The following is a 16,955-nucleotide window of genomic DNA, read 5'->3' as shown; positions in this document are numbered from 1 at the left end:
TTCAAGGTTGTCCTGTCCCATGGACTTTTATTCTCCTCTCAGAATCATTGCATCTTATGATAAATAGCACCTTGGCCCATCAGAACAAGGAGGCCAGGCCTGGAAGCTTCAATACTGCTTTGTGCTCAGCGCTTTTTGGGGAGATCAGCTTTGAAATCATCTGACCATCCAGGCAGAGCAGTGCAGACCTCAGCGCTGGTGTGTCCAGTGAGCTGCGGAGACATCTGGCTCCTTACCTAGACTGCAGTTAGGAGGACGGGGAGCTGGGAAACGCTCCCTTTTGTAGCACTAAGTGTCATGAGCCATGAGGAAAGTAAGTTGATTCATACTCAGATGTATTTTCCAGAGTTTTCTCAAAACATTTGAATGCTTGATTGAAATTCACCAGTGCTGATGTGGCCCCCAGATCTGCTTTGTGCTCAGTGCTTTTTGGGGTCGATCCACTCTGAAATGGAAATGGAGGTTGCTAGGGTTGTGTTGGATTCCTTCCCTCTTGGCTGGGAGTGCCTGCCTAGGGGAGAAGTCAGCCTCCTCTCCAGGGCCAGCATGCAGATTCCAGTGGGGGTTAGAGTCAGGCGCTTTCAAGAGCCACAGCCCAAGATTGTGCTCTCATAGAATTACCATCTTCTTGTGCAGCTACAACATATGCACTTGCACATTTTATTTTTAATAACTATTTTTAGTTTATTATAAAGATTGTACATACTTCTTTCGGAAGCTTGGAAAAACCATTTAAGTGGAAAGGAAAACTACACTCTAGTCCCAGATAATTACTGATTTAATTTTGGTACATTTCTTTCTAGCCTTGTATTTACTCATTCCGTCTTAACACACATTCGTTGATCACTTGCTCTTTATAAAGTACTATGGAAGATTCAAAAGTTATTGACTGTCAGTCAAACAGTAATCCATTGAATTATTACAGATCCTGCATTAAATAATCCAAATGGATAAAGCAAAGTGCTAGGGGCTTTGCCTCAAACAACCTTAGGGATTCTGCAGATTTGGCAAGGGTATTGGGGACTGATGAGGGAAATGGGCTGCAGAGAAAAGTTCATTTCTTCCTTGAATCTGGAAAATGCTTAAGTAAGAAAATGTCTAAGTAAATGTAAAAAACTGGGAAACGGCGGAATCCTAAATGGCACTGCGATGCTTCCAGTACCCTGGGGCTGGTGTTAGGGACAGCAAACCAAGAGTGGAAGAATGAGCTTGGGAAGATACTTTTCTTCTTGCTCTTACTTTTTCTCAAGCATCTGAAGGCAAATAGCTACGATACTATTAAACAGTCAGCTTTTGTTCTGTGACGGCCCGGTCACCATCGCGCGGGCACTTTGGTTCTTCAGGAGTTGGAGCATGTACCCAGCTCGCATCACTTGCTCCAGGCTTCTGCTCTCCTGCACACCCTTCCCCACAGCGTTGCTGCCCGTGTCTTCCATGGTGGCCCAGAGGAGCTCCCCCAGGTGGATGTCTTTCTTGACACAACCAGAATAACTAGATTCCCTGCCGTAATAAATGCTCGTGGAACAGACCCGTGTAGCCTACGGATTCCACGCCCTTCTTTTATGCGAAAGGCCACTGTGGCTAAAAGAGTTCATTCAGGAGTTCAGCAGGGACCCCCAAACGGTGGCTTTGGTGCTTTCACAAGGTGTAGGGGTGGGCATTGGACGAAGCCCTTTAGTTTTGGGATGCGGCAGTGCCAGTGCTGGGCCACGGATCTCCTGGGCCCCCATGGAGGCCCACCTTTGGGCCACCGCCGCCTCCCTTCGGCCTCCCCACGGGCTGAGCTGGCATCACAGTTTAATCAAGTCCCAGAATCCCATGGCTTCGCCTGCATGTCTCCCATAGGCTCAGCTCTGTCTGCCCAGAACTACTAGAGGCCCAGGTGAGATTGTAGCTATAAAAGGCCTTTCAAACAGCAAAGGATCATGTGGAACAATGGTTCTTTGGACTTTTGAGGTAACTGAGGTGTGAAAGTTATTTTCTAATCCATGACTTGGCCCTGAGCCTCTGACTACCTAGTCGCCTCTTGTCTTCGTGTTGCACACGCGTCTTACAGCATTGTCATTAACTTCTCTAACTCTGTTTCTTTGCTCAGCTGGGGTCTCTGAACCCTTACTCCTGAGCAGGTTTTGTAGAAAAGTGGGAGAGAAGTTGGGCCTAAGCTAGATATGGTTTTGCCTAGAAGAACTGCCTACCTAAGCATTGCCTGAGGAACTGGGATGGTATGTGAGCAGTGGCCAGCCTTGGGAAATGTCCAGCTATGCAGATTGCCAGATGATGTTTAAACTCATGAAAGGAATTCAGAGAGGGTTATTTTCCTTGAGAAAGTAAAAAATCAGTCCCGGAAGCTCAGAGGAGGAGATCAGTTGGTAAAGTTGATTAAAGGGAACCAGAAGGAAATAGGCATAGAGGGACTGGAGAGGTGCAGAGCGGCCTATGCTGGAAAATTCTAGTATCTCTGGCTCTGACTCCAGTCTACTGAGTCCAGAAAGCTCAATGACAGCAGGATTGTAAAATCTGTGGCAGGAAACAGCTCTTAGCCTTCAGGGGAGAAGCATGTTTAACTATCTAGAGAGGAACCACTGGGCCTGTGGAGGTGAGTCCAATTAATGAGATATTAATCAGAAGCATCTTCATGCTTGTACAAGTTAGGAAACTTTAATTCTATTGCTGATGTTTTAATAATCCCCTGTGTTTCTCAACGTTTATTCCCTAATGCACTAGCTTTTGTCAAATCTTTTTCTTATGAAGAGCTTTATGCTTTTATTGAAATGTTTTAAGAATCTTAAGATATATGTTACAATGCAGAGGTAAAAACTTGGAAAGAAGCTAAGTGTGCATCCATAGAGAACTATTATGTAGATTTTAGTCCATCTATATATTAGAATACTCTACAGTTCTTAAGAAGAAACAAGGTACAACTATTTATTTACAACTGATAGGAACAGGTGTTTACAGTATCATGTTTTACAAAAACAGACTGAAATCCCATTGTTATAAATATATTTTGAATGTATATGACTGAATAAGCTTAGAAAATAATCTATTACCATTAATATTGTATCCCTTTAATGGTAAAAATTGTAGAGGGAAATTTTTCTTTTTTCTCCATGTATTAATCTTAACTTTTGGATTTTTTACAGTGAATATGCAGTTATTTTAAATTAAAACTTCTTTAAAATTAAACATCAGTAAAAGGAAAAAGATCTCTAGAAGCAGCAGATACTGTAATCCCCAGTATTCTTTGCTCCCAAGATGGAGCCAAGAAGGTTGGAAAACCTGAAAAAAGAGATTTCAAAGTAGGTAGCAAGCTCTAGAGAGTTCTGGCTTCTCCCTCCCCAAGTCTACTTTCCTTCCTGTAGTTAACCAATATTCGCCATCAGTGTCTGTTTAAGAATCTGAGTTCATCTTCATCTTCCAGGTCTTGATAACTTGACTTCTGACCTCTCAAGTTAAAAAAAGAAGTAAGTGCCTGTTCTAGGTGAGATGATATAACCCAGACTCCAGCCTCATTCTCCCACCAAGTGCAGCAGTAAAACCTGCTCACAGCTTCAACCTAAACCACCCACCTTACACAGAAATTAATTCAGGATGCATCACAGATCTAACTGTAAAATGTAAAACTATAAAATGTTTTAAGAAAAACAGAAAATCTTTGTAACCTCGAGTTAGGCAAAAAATTCTTAGATGTCATCAAAGCCACGACCCATAAAAGGAAAAAAAAATGGAAAATTTGGAACTTCACCAAAATTTTAAAGTTTTGGTCTGTGAAAAAGTTAAGTAATTGAAAAGACAAGCCACAGGCTGAGAGAAAATACTTGTAAATAACAAATCAGACAAAGGACTTGTGTCCAAAAAATATAAAGAATTTTCAGAATTCAACTGTAAAAATTCAAATAACCCCATTTCAAAATGGGCACTTCACCAAGGAGAATATAAGAACGGCAGATACCCACTTTTGAAAAGATGCTCAAGACCATTAGTCCTTAGAGAAATACAAATTAAACTATGCTAAGATACCACTTCACACCTTTCAGAAAGGCTAAAAGTACGGACAATATCAAATGCTAGGGTGAATGTGTAGCATTTGGAACTCTCAGGCATTGCTGATGAGAATATAAAATGTTACAAACACTCTGGAGAAAACAGTTTGCGGTTTCTTACAAAGTTAAACACACTTAAAGTATGACCCAACTATCCTACTCTTCAGTATTTACCCTAGAAAGAAGAAAACTGAGTCTCTCATAAAAACCTGTGTACACTTTCATAGCAGCTTATGCCCCAAAGTGAAAAGAACTCATCTGTCCTTCCACAGGTGAATGGCTTAAAAAACTGGTCCACCTGTACAATGGGCTACTATTCAGTAATAAAGAACAGACTATTGATATGTGCAGCCACTTCAGTGAATCGCAAAGACACTGCTGAATGAAAGGAGCCAGTGTCAAAGGTTACGTACTGTATGATTCCAGCGATCTGACCTTCTCAGAAAAGACAAAACGATAGGGATAGGGAGGAGATCAGTGGTTGCCAGGGCTGGGAAAAGTGCAAGGAAACTTTTTTTTGGTGATGGATTTGTTCTTTATCCAGATAACAGTGGTGGTTGAAATGCAGTCAAAATTCATATACACATACACAAAAAAGTAATTTCACTGTATTAAAAATAAATTTTTTTAAAAACTAAAAACATATAAGAAAGGAAGGTTGGTTGTTGGGCACTGCAGGGCTCGCTCTCCTGACTGAGTCCCAGAGGCAGTTTCGCCCTCACCCCTGCCCAGGGCTTCGGCTGTGGGCTATCAGGAATTGTGCAGTTTCTATTTGGACAAATCCCCTATCTGGGAGCTCGGCTTCCTTCAAAACTGCGCATTGGATCTGCATGTAAGCCCTCTATGAAGCCAACTCTTCCTGCATTTCCACCAGTTGAATCTAATTTTACTCACAGGCTTCACATCAAACAAATCTACCCTTCTTCCAGGACCCGGCTCTTGAAACGTCTGCCGTTGCAGCCGGGTCTCTGCTGCCTGGTGTCCCCTCCTGTTCTCCACAGAGCTCTCCTCACCCTGCCAGGGCCTGGTCTCCCTCGGACCCCTTTTGGCTGCTGTCTCATTTGTCGGCTTCCCTCTCTAAGTGTGCTGGCCAGAAGGGCATGCAGCCTTCCGTCCACGGTCTGACGGGAGAGGAGGGAGCCGGTCTGCTCTCTTGCTCTCCGCGGCACTGGTGCCACCTTGCCACCCCGAGAAGCCACAGCACGCTGTGGACCCCTGCGTGCAAGCCCCGGCCTTTCACACGGGCTGCCGGAAGCCGCATCTCCCCCTCACAGTCTGCGGGAGTCGGTTCTCTGCCTTTCATGGCAGAACTCCGTGTTTTTTAGGGTTGACCTTTCCAGACTCTCAAGGTCACTTTGCCGGGTTCTGACCTCTGGCACATCCACCCTTCTCCCTGGCTCAGGCTCGGGCTCAGACACGCTGAGTCTTGACCTGTGCCAGCGTGCAGGCCATTTCTTAAAGGCCTGGAGAAGAGAGACGTCTGGAATTCGCTTTTGCCCCATCCGCTCTGACTCACGTGGGATAGCCTGTTCAATGAGAAAAACGCCAGCTCGGCACAGCTTCCTCTGCTTGTGCTCCTTTCCAGAAAGATTTCTCTTGTGTTCCAGATGTCATCACTCGTTAAGTGTGGCTGTTGATTGTCTGTCTTGATGTTAGTTTAGGTTACCGAGGCAGGCTGGCGCCACATAACTACATGTTATCGTCCTAATTAGCATCACTGCATACTTCAGCAGGTTTAAACCTCACGGCCTCCTGTGGCACTTCACAGGTGTGTAGTTACTGTGAAATTACTACACATCTGGCTGTCTTATTTCCATAATTGCTGCACTTGAAAGGTGACTCCTGGCCTGTTCTAGAATGAAAAGGTGTTAATTATATTAATAATTAGGAATTCTGAAACAACCTCTCTTAGTGGGTGCTGGAGGTGTGTGGGTTCTGGAGATTATAGAAAAGGCAGGTGGCCAGGGACCTGGTACCAGTTTAAGAGAACATGGACATAAAAAAAGTGAATTCTATAGAGAAAGGTAAGAAAAACATCCAAAGGAAAAGCAAATTGGACATGGTCATTGAGACAATTTGTTGGCATTATTAAAAAGTATACTTGATGCAGTGAGTGTATTAAATAGGCCTGGGATTTGGGGCAACTTGCTCCTGGATAAACTGCCCTGAAGACTTTTTCCAGCAAGCCTCCATATTCTGAAAGATTGCTCAGACTGAGTGTAAATGGAGAATGTGCTGGATTGTCCATTTTCTTCCCCTCCCAGAAGCCAAAGTTCATATTCCAAACTTCTTTTTTCTTTCTCATTTCACAAAATAAAATAATAAAATTAAACAAAAACATCACACCAAAGGAAAAGTCTGTGCTATTTCATCTTATCAAAAGCTTGGTGCATTTTCAGGGCAGAGAGCCTAGAATATAAATGCATTGTTATCAAACACTGGCCTGTGTTTTAGGTCGTTATTCCCACCTTGGTTGGTCCAGAGCCTGTGTTCAGTTTGGAGTCTCACCTAAAGTACTCTGCCACAGCTGCCCCACAGGCCCGGCTCCTGCTGGGGTGGGGCGGGGCCGGCTGCCACGTCGGTGGTTTCTGAACACTAGGGTGGCGGTGGCGCCTCCCTCTTCTGTCTGTCTGTTACTGTGTCCCTCCCAGAGCAGCAGGCACCTCCAAAGAGGACCATTTCTAAATGGTCTTGAAATCACTGAAATAGTCATTTTCACTAATCAGGGTGAGAGAAAAGAAGAAACTTCCTTAAAAGCAGCTTAAGACGTTTGTAAAAAGGACTTTACACACGGCCACCAAAATACACATTTCAGGTGGGTTTTTCTTTTAGTCAGAAATCCCCTAAACTGTACCCTGTTGACGTCTAGTCTCTTATCCCTATTATTTTTCTTTTTACGCTTTGTTAACAGAGGAAGTAGCATGCAGTATTATTCTACTATACATGACTTGTATGTATACAAGCATGTCAATGTACCTTTCTTTAACTTAAGGATAATGAATTTCCAACAAATATAGGGTAATCTAGTTGAAGAGAAGAATTGGGAATTGCAGGTGGCAGGCATTTTAATCAAAGAACCTAAATTGGGCTTCAGTTAATAATGGAATTCTTACAGGAATTAGCCACAAACTTGTATTGAAGAATCACATTTGAAGAGTTGTCTGTACTGACTTGTGAGGTGCATTGGTGCTTCTCAGGATTGCAATACTGTGAATCTGCTACTTGCAACAGGACAAGGGGGCAGCGCCGAGCAGGCGGGGCCGAGGGCCCAAGCTCAGGCACGTGCCCACGTCACTCAGAAGCAAGTGGTCACACGAGCAGGTCCACAGAGCCCACCATTGTTCACGGTGATTTTTTACTGACATAAGATAAAGACCTGGTTTTACTCAATTAAATATAAATGTATTATTTATGTGCATATGTATAGTCATATAATGCAGTTATATATACACACACAATATATAAGTAATGCATGTGTATTTATATTCCAGTATTTCATTTAAAAACACCTTCTTCTGTGCCAGGAACTTTTCTCCCCACATGCAGTTTCAGTGTCTCTCTAAACCATTTTCAAACAAGATAGGAACGTAAATTCTAGAATTTACTGAATGGATAAGTATCTGTACCAGAAGTGTCTGTTTTACGTAACTTGAAATCTGCTTTCTTTCTCATATGTAATTTGAATTTAGTGCTTATCTTTCTTGTAAGAAATCAGTGAATTTAGGTTTAGGCTTGGAAAAGTAGTTTTTGCCTCCAGTCTACTGCAGTTCATCTTAATTTTTCAAGCTCCCTGGGATACCCCCACCTCCTGGGCTTCTTTCAGAAGTTCTAGCTTCTGAGTGAGCAAAAACGATATTGTCACTCTTTGAAAAGAGTAAAATACCTTGGGAGTTCTTGGGAGAACATTGCCATTAGGTCATTTGACTGGGGGCTGAGTGTATAGCGTCAAGCGCTGCTGCCCTTAGGAAACGGTCGGCTACACAGGGAAGAAAGCAGGAACATTTGCACAGCACCCCTTCCTCCCTTGAGTGCAGGTGGTCTCATCTGGCCAGGTGGTGACCTCCTTTAGAATAAAGATCATTTGTTTTTGTTCTTCTGGGACTAATGTTTCTCCAAGTTCCTGTTTTAGTACAACACTCCTTCCCCTCGAGGGAAATGTGCTTAAATGCTGGTTGGAAACAAGAAAACCAAAGGGGACCCTCCTAAGATGACAACAAAGAAGGCAAAGGAAGAAAATGTCCATCTACTGCCTTTGATGACTTGGAGAGAGAAATGCCAGCAGGGGAGGCACAGAGAGAGGGAGTACGCTCTACCTCAGCTCCTGTGCCCCATTCCGTTCTGCATTCCCCAAACCTCCTGCTGCTGTCCAGGCCGCTGCCCCTTCCCCTGCTCTCTGCTGAGCTTGGCGACCGCCTCTCCCTCCTCTGAGGCCTGAGCACCAAACAACTGCTCCCTGATTGGCACTTGGTCCTGCTCACGTGCTGGCAGGTCTCTGTGCCTTGGTTTCTTGGATTCTTGAGTTCTTAATGAACTCTTCACATCTTTTCTCCCTGCCAAAATGAGGCAGGGATCCTAAATGACGTGACTTTGTATAGTTCTGTGCACAAAGTAGCCGCTCAACAAACGCACTGAATTTGATAAAGGACCTCTTGGGTAGAGCAGGTGTTCAAAGTCCCCCATGGTCAGTTTTGCCTCCTTACTCAGTGGGCACTTGATGGACGAAGAGCAGGGAGTGTGGTGACACCTCCTGACCGCCCCCCCCGGGGGGCAAGGCCTGCGTCCTCCTGGTGTTCCCTAAGGTGCCTCCCACAGGCCAGGCACAGCAGATATCCTCAGAGCCTGCCACCTGAGAAAGGAGACTCGATGAGTACCCACCCAAGTGGCTTCCGATCCTGAGCTCGGGCTGGCCGGCCTGTCACTGGGCTCCCTGCAGTGACAGCAAGGTGCCCGAAGAGCTGTGGGTCACAAGGCAGCCCAGGATGGCCAGGTGCGGCTCTGCCACCGTCCCAGGTGGTGAACCCAGGAGGTAAACGCCTCCCGCAAGAAGGGGAAAGCGTCCCGAGCCTGCCCTAGAACATCCGTTTCCTCCCAGCTCTGGAGTTGCAGTTTTTCCTGGTCCTTCTTGTTGCCTCAGGAAAGCACCCCTCATGCAGCATGCTCCACTGCATCTGCTTCTACCCTGCATGGGGTGGGTGGTGGCAGGGCAGGACGGCGCTGTGCACACTTGCGGGGTCTTTGCAGCCCCCCGCGGGGTGAGCAGAGGGCAGGGGTGCGCCGTGGCTGCAGGCTGCCTGGACGTTGGCTCCTGGCTGGCCGGGTGGGGAGCCACCTTCTACTGCAGGGTGGCATCGGAGCACCCAAATCCTGACTAGCAGCCATGTTGTTTCGTGGTCTTACAGCTGAGTTTGGAGTGTCTCTGGGTAGATATCCTGTGCCCCTATTTTGTTTGTTCAGCAACAGGTAGGAATTACATTTTCTCTCTGTCTTCACTCTCCACTCCCATCCCCTCCCAGCTGATGTATATAATATATGTCCTGGAATACCCTGATGTATATGTGCATGTGTGTACAAATAGCAACATGAATGGAATGCAAAAGTATACACACACACACGGCTTCTGTATTTACAGAGAGCTTTTATGTGTGTGTGTTTTTCATTTCTACAAATGCTATCTACTTTCTTACTGCATCATTTAGTGCTTTGCTTCTGATGGCTGAGTAGTATTTCAGAGTGCCTCCACCCTCTGACACACCCTTCCCCAGCAGTGGGCCCCTGGTGGCCTCCAGCTCCCGCTGTCACACATTGGACAGCGGTACATCCTGGTTCCTGGGCCTGTTAAAGCTTTCTCTAGAATACGGATCCAGGAATGGAAATGCTGGGCGGCGGGGCCCAGACTTTCTTTCCCTGAGTCCTGTCGCAGTGCTTGCAGAGCGACTGCACTGGGCTAAGCCTCCACGGAGGTTCTTTGGAGGGTCCTGGCTCCTGCACCTTCTGCCAAATCTGGTATGAGCCCCCTTTTTGTCTGACATCCTGGGGGGTGTCAAGTGGTATTTCATTGTAAATTTAATTTACGTTTCTCTGCAAATAAGTGAGTTTGAACATTTCTGCACATCTTAGCTATTGAGGTTTCTGGGGATTCTCCCTTCATATCCTTTGCCCCTTCTTTTGTTGGTGTCCCTAGATTTTCCTGGTTGATTTGCAGGCACTGCTTGTATATTCTAGACATTTCTCTTATCTCCTGATTTCATACATGGCAAATATCATCTCTGTGTCTGTGAGGTCTGTTAACTTTGTCTGTAATGCCCTTCATTGATGAGAAAAGGAGCAATGTTTTGCCTTTGGTTGATAATTTTAAGGCCTTGCCTGTGAAGTATATCCTAATCCCAGGTTACAATGTGTCCTTGTTGTAACTTTACTATCTAAAATGTCATTCTGTAAGTCTGACACATTTACTTTTTTTTTTTTTAATTTGAATGAAGCAAAAGCTTGAATTTTTTTCTAGAATTTTCCATTTCCCACTCATTTATTTTTATTTAACATGCAGTTACATAACATTTCATTCACAATTCCATTTATTGATTTTTATAAAGCCAGCTGAAGAAAATATAAGCTAAATAAATATACACTGTTCCCCACATAGTAGTTACACAGCAAAATAAAGTTACAGAGTATGTTAAAAATTTTTTTACCCCATTGCCTTGTTTTGGTTATTGTTTGCTATAGAAAGTCCCTTCCAGTCATGTTTAAAAAGTCAGTTCAACTTTACTTTTCCACTTGAACATTTACCTCTCACTAGACCAATGTGTCAAAACCAAATTTATTACCTACTTTTCTTGAATCAGACTAGTTCTCCAGTTCAACCTCCTTGCCTCTGTCAATGGCAGCTGACTGCCAGTGATTCACCTGGAAACCTCCTCCGTGAATGAATGTTGTGATTCGTAGGTGGGACGGGTGCACGATGTTTCAGCAGCGATCAGGGAGACTTGGCGAGGGCCCAGGGATGAGGTTCAGGCGTGATTCAAGGAAGATCGCCGCTCTGGCCGCCCTTGTCCTCCCTAATTTCATTCTCTTCCTTTATTCTTACCACTCACGGCGACTAGGTGAGGCTTTCGTAAATATCACCTTCCTTGTAATACGCCCTGTCTACACACCCTCCGTGGCTAGGACCGCCTGCCCGAGTACGCGGCCCCTGCCCACTGCCGTGGGCTTGCCCGCTCTTCCCAGTAGTCACACCCTAATCCTGCCACTCTTCAAGATCCAACCCAAGAACCAAGTCTTCCATAAAAACAAGCTTTTCTAGGATTCTGGGCTTTCAGGGTGGAAGAAGAGAGCCTTCTAGCCTGTCTTCCCTTGTTGGTTAAGACCCTCGGTTTACTCAGGGCTTCAGCGCAGGTCTCAGCCCTGAGGAGAGGACCCTTTCCAGCCTGCCCCTGCCGCAGCCCCAGCCCTGACCCAGAGTGCACCGTATTTGGCCCTGGCAGTACTTAGGGAGGGAGTAGGTGGCCGTGCTCTTCCCACTACATGCCTGTGGTAGTGAATATAGTTTTAATATATTTGAGGTGGAGTTGCGCAGCCAGTACATGCTGGGCATTGGATAATTTAGCAGAAGTAAGGATTCATCATTTTTTATACCAGTGGATCTCAAACTTTAGTGTTCCTGGGAATCACCTGGAAGCTTTCCCAAAGTGCAGGTTCTTGTTCTCTGCTTCTGGGATGGGATGCAGGAGCCTGCAGTTTAACAGCCATCGATGAGGAATTCTGCTGCAGGTGACCTGAGGCTAGTATTTGAGAGATCTCTTACAGTTGGTCTAATCACGGCAGTTGCATCACTTTAAGAAACAGCCATCCAAGTAAGTAAGTGTAAGGATTCGAGCAAAGGGAGCGCGATGGAAAGTGTCTCTGTACCGCCAACCCAGCCCTGGGACCTGCAGTATCTGAGGTGAGGAAGCAAGTCTTCTGTTAGGACTAGTGTTGGATATTTTATGCCACTAGCTCTTTTCACACTACGGCTGAGTTGCCAGCAAGCTCATTCTTCTGGAGACTAGAAGAGGTTTTTCCGAGGCCGTCACCACCCTAATTAACACTTCTCTTCTTTTAAAGGAGTCCCCTCCCCCAGGAGTTCATGGAAATTTGAGATCTGGGGAAGAAGCACCTTCCCAGGGTGCCAGTTTGTTGCATTATAAAGAGGAAAAGTAGAAATGAGAGACCTAATATTTAAGAGGCTTAGACAATTTCCAGGCTTTAAAAAATGGACAGCACTAAGAGTTGCAGTCAAGTGCTGAATCTTAGGGCTTGTTCCAGAGCAGCCTGGATGGCTTATTTAAAGGACCAGCCTCTAGGACCAATCCAGGGGAATATTTGCAGCTGTGCAGGGCTCTTCCCAGGGTGTGTTCTCAATCCAACCCAGGACGTGAGGCCGGGCAAGCTCAGCCCTCGGCCCAGGGGCCTGCAGGGATTATGCTCCTGGGGACACAACCACTCTCCTGGTTGTTGGAAAATGTATTCTGATTCCAGCAGTTGACTTGTGTTGTTACTGCACTCATCATTGTCATAGGGGTAATAAGAGGGAGACCCCTGCTTACATATGGCACGTCACAGTTTTTACAGGACTTTCCCCTGGATTGCCACCTAATACCAACAGCTCTCCTTTGTCCAGTTCCCACAAGAAGGTTCTTTGTATACATTACCCTTCATTCTCCCATGAAATCCGTACCTCTACAGGTGGGGAGGTGGAGCCTCGGAACCCTAGGAGAGTGCCCTGAGGCCCCTACCCAGGGGCAGCAGAGCCAGAATGAGGAGTCAGATAGTGACTCTCCAGTCATGTGCAGCCTGCTCAGCAACTTAGAGGCAACACAGGCATACTTTTCTTTAAACTCATGGACACATTTAAAACATAAATTTATATCACTACTGAATCTTAATAAATCAAGAGAAAATTTTGTACCTGTATACCACTATGAAATTAATTGATAAAACTTGGTCTCTCCATTTATTAATTCACCATCTCTGGGAGAGTTATATACCCTCTTTGAGCCTTAGTTTTCACATCTGTAAAATGGACAAAATACCAATATCTAGCTAATGTAGTTCTTATGAGGATCACATAGACATAATATGTGTAAATGCTTAGAAAAATATCAGGCACGTGGTGAGCACCCATTAAATGTTAGATGCTTAGAAATTGATTATGGTGATGTGCTGGCCTTGGCCCTGGCAGATTGAAGGCAATGATTTTTTTTTCACTCTTTTCCTTTTTTTATTAGAGAAGTTGTGAACTTACAAAGCAGTCACTATAATATGCAGAATTCCCATACATCACCCCTCCACTAATACCTTACCTTGTTGTGAGACATTCGTGATAGGTTATGAAAGAGTCTGACTATTACCACTAACTGTGGTCAATAGCGTACACTTGATTTATTTATCCCATGCACCTTCTATTACTGCTATGTACTAGTAAACACATGGAATCTTCACAAATTTGTGGATCATCCCTGCACAGGGGCCATGCTAATCTTCTCTGTATTGTTCCAGTTTTAGTGTATGTGCTGCCAAAGCGAGTGTGGCAATGTTATTTTGCTTTTGACCATGTACCAACGTGAATTTGGTCTAGTAAAATGATACATAAGTGGGTATGTTCTTATTTAAAAGAACCTAAACTTGAAGAGAGCTGCAGCCCTGCAGGTTCTTCCTATTAATCCGGGCTCCCCCAAAGTTGACCATACTTGAACATCTAACTCATCCTAACTCGTTCTTGAGGAATTCTTGATGTCTTAGCAGCCCTGCTGTTGAAGAGTATAGATTGCAGTCATGAGCAAGTCCCTGTGCTGGACCAAAGCACACCCAGCCCAGGGGCGAGGTCCACCACCACCTGGACAGTGACACCCCCTTAGGTCCATTCCAAAGGCTGCCTCATTAGCCATCTCCTATTAGCTTTAATTTTGTGTTAAGGTCAAATAAGGACCTTATGTCTAGAAATCATGCCACAAATATGTACACTCATTTTCATAGACTTGTTAAAGCTGGTCATATCTTTTCAGACACAATCCTTTTATTCCTCAAAATCCACTGTAATATAATCAGTGGTACTGACTCCTCCATGGTTCCTTTTAAAATCAAATTAGCATGCACTGGAAGCAAATTTGACTTTCTGGATGGTTCTTTCATCTTCTGCAGATTGGGGAGGAGGGGGTGTCACTGCTTAGAACCTCTTCATTTTAAATGCTGCCCATTTTCCTTACAAGCCATGGTTGGATGACAGTGTTGGCCACTAGTGTCCAAGTTGTTTTTCTGTGTTTGCTCTAACCCCAAGACTACGTGGGTTGGCAACCCTGGCTCAACCCATGGCTCGAGGAGCTGGCTGGCCCTGCTGGCCAGGATTTCCCTCAGAACACCAACTGTAAGCCCTGAAACTTTTTTCCTACCAGCACTTTGTTCAGTGCCCCAGCTATACAAAAAGTTCTCATTAATTTTTCATGATGGTGGTAACTGTAATCCAGAACACAAAGAAATCTGCATTTGTGGCATTTCTTCTGGATCTTCATTTTGCCTGCCTATAATATTATGTGTTCAGGATACTTAAGAAAATTAAAGTTTTGAACTAAAAGCTGTATTTAAGTATGTCTAATTACTGAATTCATTACTAAACTCAAGTATCCATTTTTATTAAAATATACCAACATCCATTTTTAAAAACTAATCCCCAAATCCAGTTCAAACCAATGTGGACTCCAATTAGAATATCTGAATTGTTCTCCAAACTAAAATTTTGTTTCAAGTCCCCAGTTTTTAAAACTTCTTCTCATCTATGCCAGAGAAAATACCAACACTGATAAAATGGAACAACTAAAAAAAAGAAGAAAAGATTTTTTTTCTAATTTTTAAAATCACATCTATATTCCCCATTAGGATTTTCTCAAGAGGTAAGATAAACAGCTGAGAGCCACTTTTGCCTTTAAATTCATTAATCATTTACCATAAGCCCTGTAATAACAGTGTTGCATACAACCTGTTAGTTAACGGGTCAATAAAATGGCATCAGTTGGAGGAGAGAAGTCAAGTGACTATTTCCCAGTAGCATCTGTGAGGTAATAGTAAACATATAAAATGAGAGAGATTGGTATCAACTTTCCCAAACTCAGGTCTGGAAAATAAATCTTTGTTGTCTGTAATCCCGGGTAATTATTTTTATCTGTAATCCTGGGCAGTGTGGATAGCACTGTGCTAGGGAGTCAGTTAGAACACCTTCTGGATTGTTGCATTAAATTTCTCTGTCAGAATTGCAATTCTGTTCATCATTTGCCATTAATCCTGAGATTACTACCATAATAAAATCAGTAATTTGTTCAGACCAATGTTATCATTTGACCAAGAGAAAATGGTTGTTGAGTTTTGGTAAATGTCTTTTTAGTGGGGAGAAGCATTAGGCTGGAACTGAACTTTGTCATCTCTTCCTCTTTCATAGGAACTTAACAAATGCTTGTGTTGGATTGTTTATCATTATAAATAATCAGATGTGCAAGGACTGAAAGCTGTTTAGAGAACAAAGAAAAAGTGAAGTGACAGTGTTTCAAAATCAAAAGAAATGTTTGGGGAGTTCTGGGAAGATGGTGTCAGAGTAGGCAGACAGGCTTAACTCTTTCACAAAAACAATGGAGAAAGGGCCAAAAGCTCTCTGAGGGACCTGCTTTGGGGTCAGCAGGACAGTGCTTCACAACTCCCAGGAAGGTGAGGGACAGAGAGATGAAGAACCTGAAACAACAAATGTGAGTTACTAAAAACCCCATGGCATCTGGAAAGTGTTCCCAATCCCTACCCCCAAGATATTAAGCTGGGGTAAAACCCCTAGTTCACTGCAGCTGACAGAGAGGGGAACAGATGTCTTCTTCCCTGTCAACTGTTACAAGAGAAAAGGGAAGGGAAGCCAGGGGGCTTCTCTTCAGTGACTTTGGCCAGCAGAGCCCACTTTGAATCTTGGCTCTGGCCAGACCAGAAACACAGGAAAGCAGAAATTGAAAGAAACTCCTTGGTGGAAAGGTGCACCAGTGAGTGCCATCTGCTGGCCAGTCTGGAAATTACATGGAGAAAAACCATTTTAAGGGTTCTCTCTACCCCATCTCCTGGGAGAAAATCTGCATCCCATTAGTGAGTCCTTGGCCTGATTTTGATAACTTAAGCTGGGCAATTTTAAAGATTAAGAATGAGTTGAACTGAATATCAAAAAAGAGCTGTGAAAAAAAAAAGAGAGAAATTGGCCATCAGAGTAAATTCACCAACATATTCAGATGCCTAGACATCAGCCAAAAATTACAAGCTATACTAGGAAACAGGAAAAGATGTTCTAACCAAAGGAAAAAACCAAATACACTGAAGAGATACAGGATTACAGTTCTTGTAAATCAATTCAAGGAATTGAAAGAAAATATGACTAAAGAGATAAAGGATATTAAGACACTGGGTGAACATAAAGAACAATTTGAAAGCCTACAAAGAAAATTATCAGAGTTTATGAGAATGAAAGACATGATGCATGAGATTAAAAATACATTAGGGCACATAAGAGCATATTTGAATTGCTCAAAGACAGAGTTAGTGATTTCAAGGAGAGTACATCCAAACTGGAAAAGATAGGTGAACAGAAAGAGAAGAGAATGGAAAAAAAAGAAAAAAGGAAAAATGGAACAGGGTCTCAGGGAATTGAATGGCAATACAGAATGCACAAACATACGCATTATTGGTATCCCATAAGGAGAAGAGAAAGGAAAAGGGGCAAAAAGAATATTTTAGGAAATAATGACCAAAAACTTCCCAACCCTTATGAAAGACAAATATCAATATCTAAGAAGGACAGCGTACCCCAAACAGAATAAATCTGAATAGACCTACTCCAAGGCACTTAGTATTCAGAATGAC

General features: G+C 43.8%; 1 protein-coding gene and 1 non-coding gene across 14 annotated transcripts in view; one reads left to right on the top strand and one right to left on the bottom strand.

Annotated features, from left to right (window-relative positions):
* The window catches only part of ULK4 (unc-51 like kinase 4), a 659,217-nt gene that overhangs the window by 570,456 nt on the left and 71,806 nt on the right, over positions 1-16,955 (top strand). The window lies entirely within an intron of this gene.
* On the bottom strand, positions 13,502-13,603 carry LOC111760517 (U6 spliceosomal RNA). Its single transcript, XR_002794180.1, has one exon. It is a non-coding gene; the product is annotated as a U6 spliceosomal RNA (small nuclear RNA).

Source organism: Dasypus novemcinctus, chromosome 26 (assembly GCF_030445035.2).
Source record: "Dasypus novemcinctus isolate mDasNov1 chromosome 26, mDasNov1.1.hap2, whole genome shotgun sequence".
In the NCBI taxonomy this organism is placed as follows: domain Eukaryota; kingdom Metazoa; phylum Chordata; class Mammalia; order Cingulata; family Dasypodidae; genus Dasypus; species Dasypus novemcinctus.
This window is presented reverse-complemented; position numbering and strand designations above follow the sequence as displayed.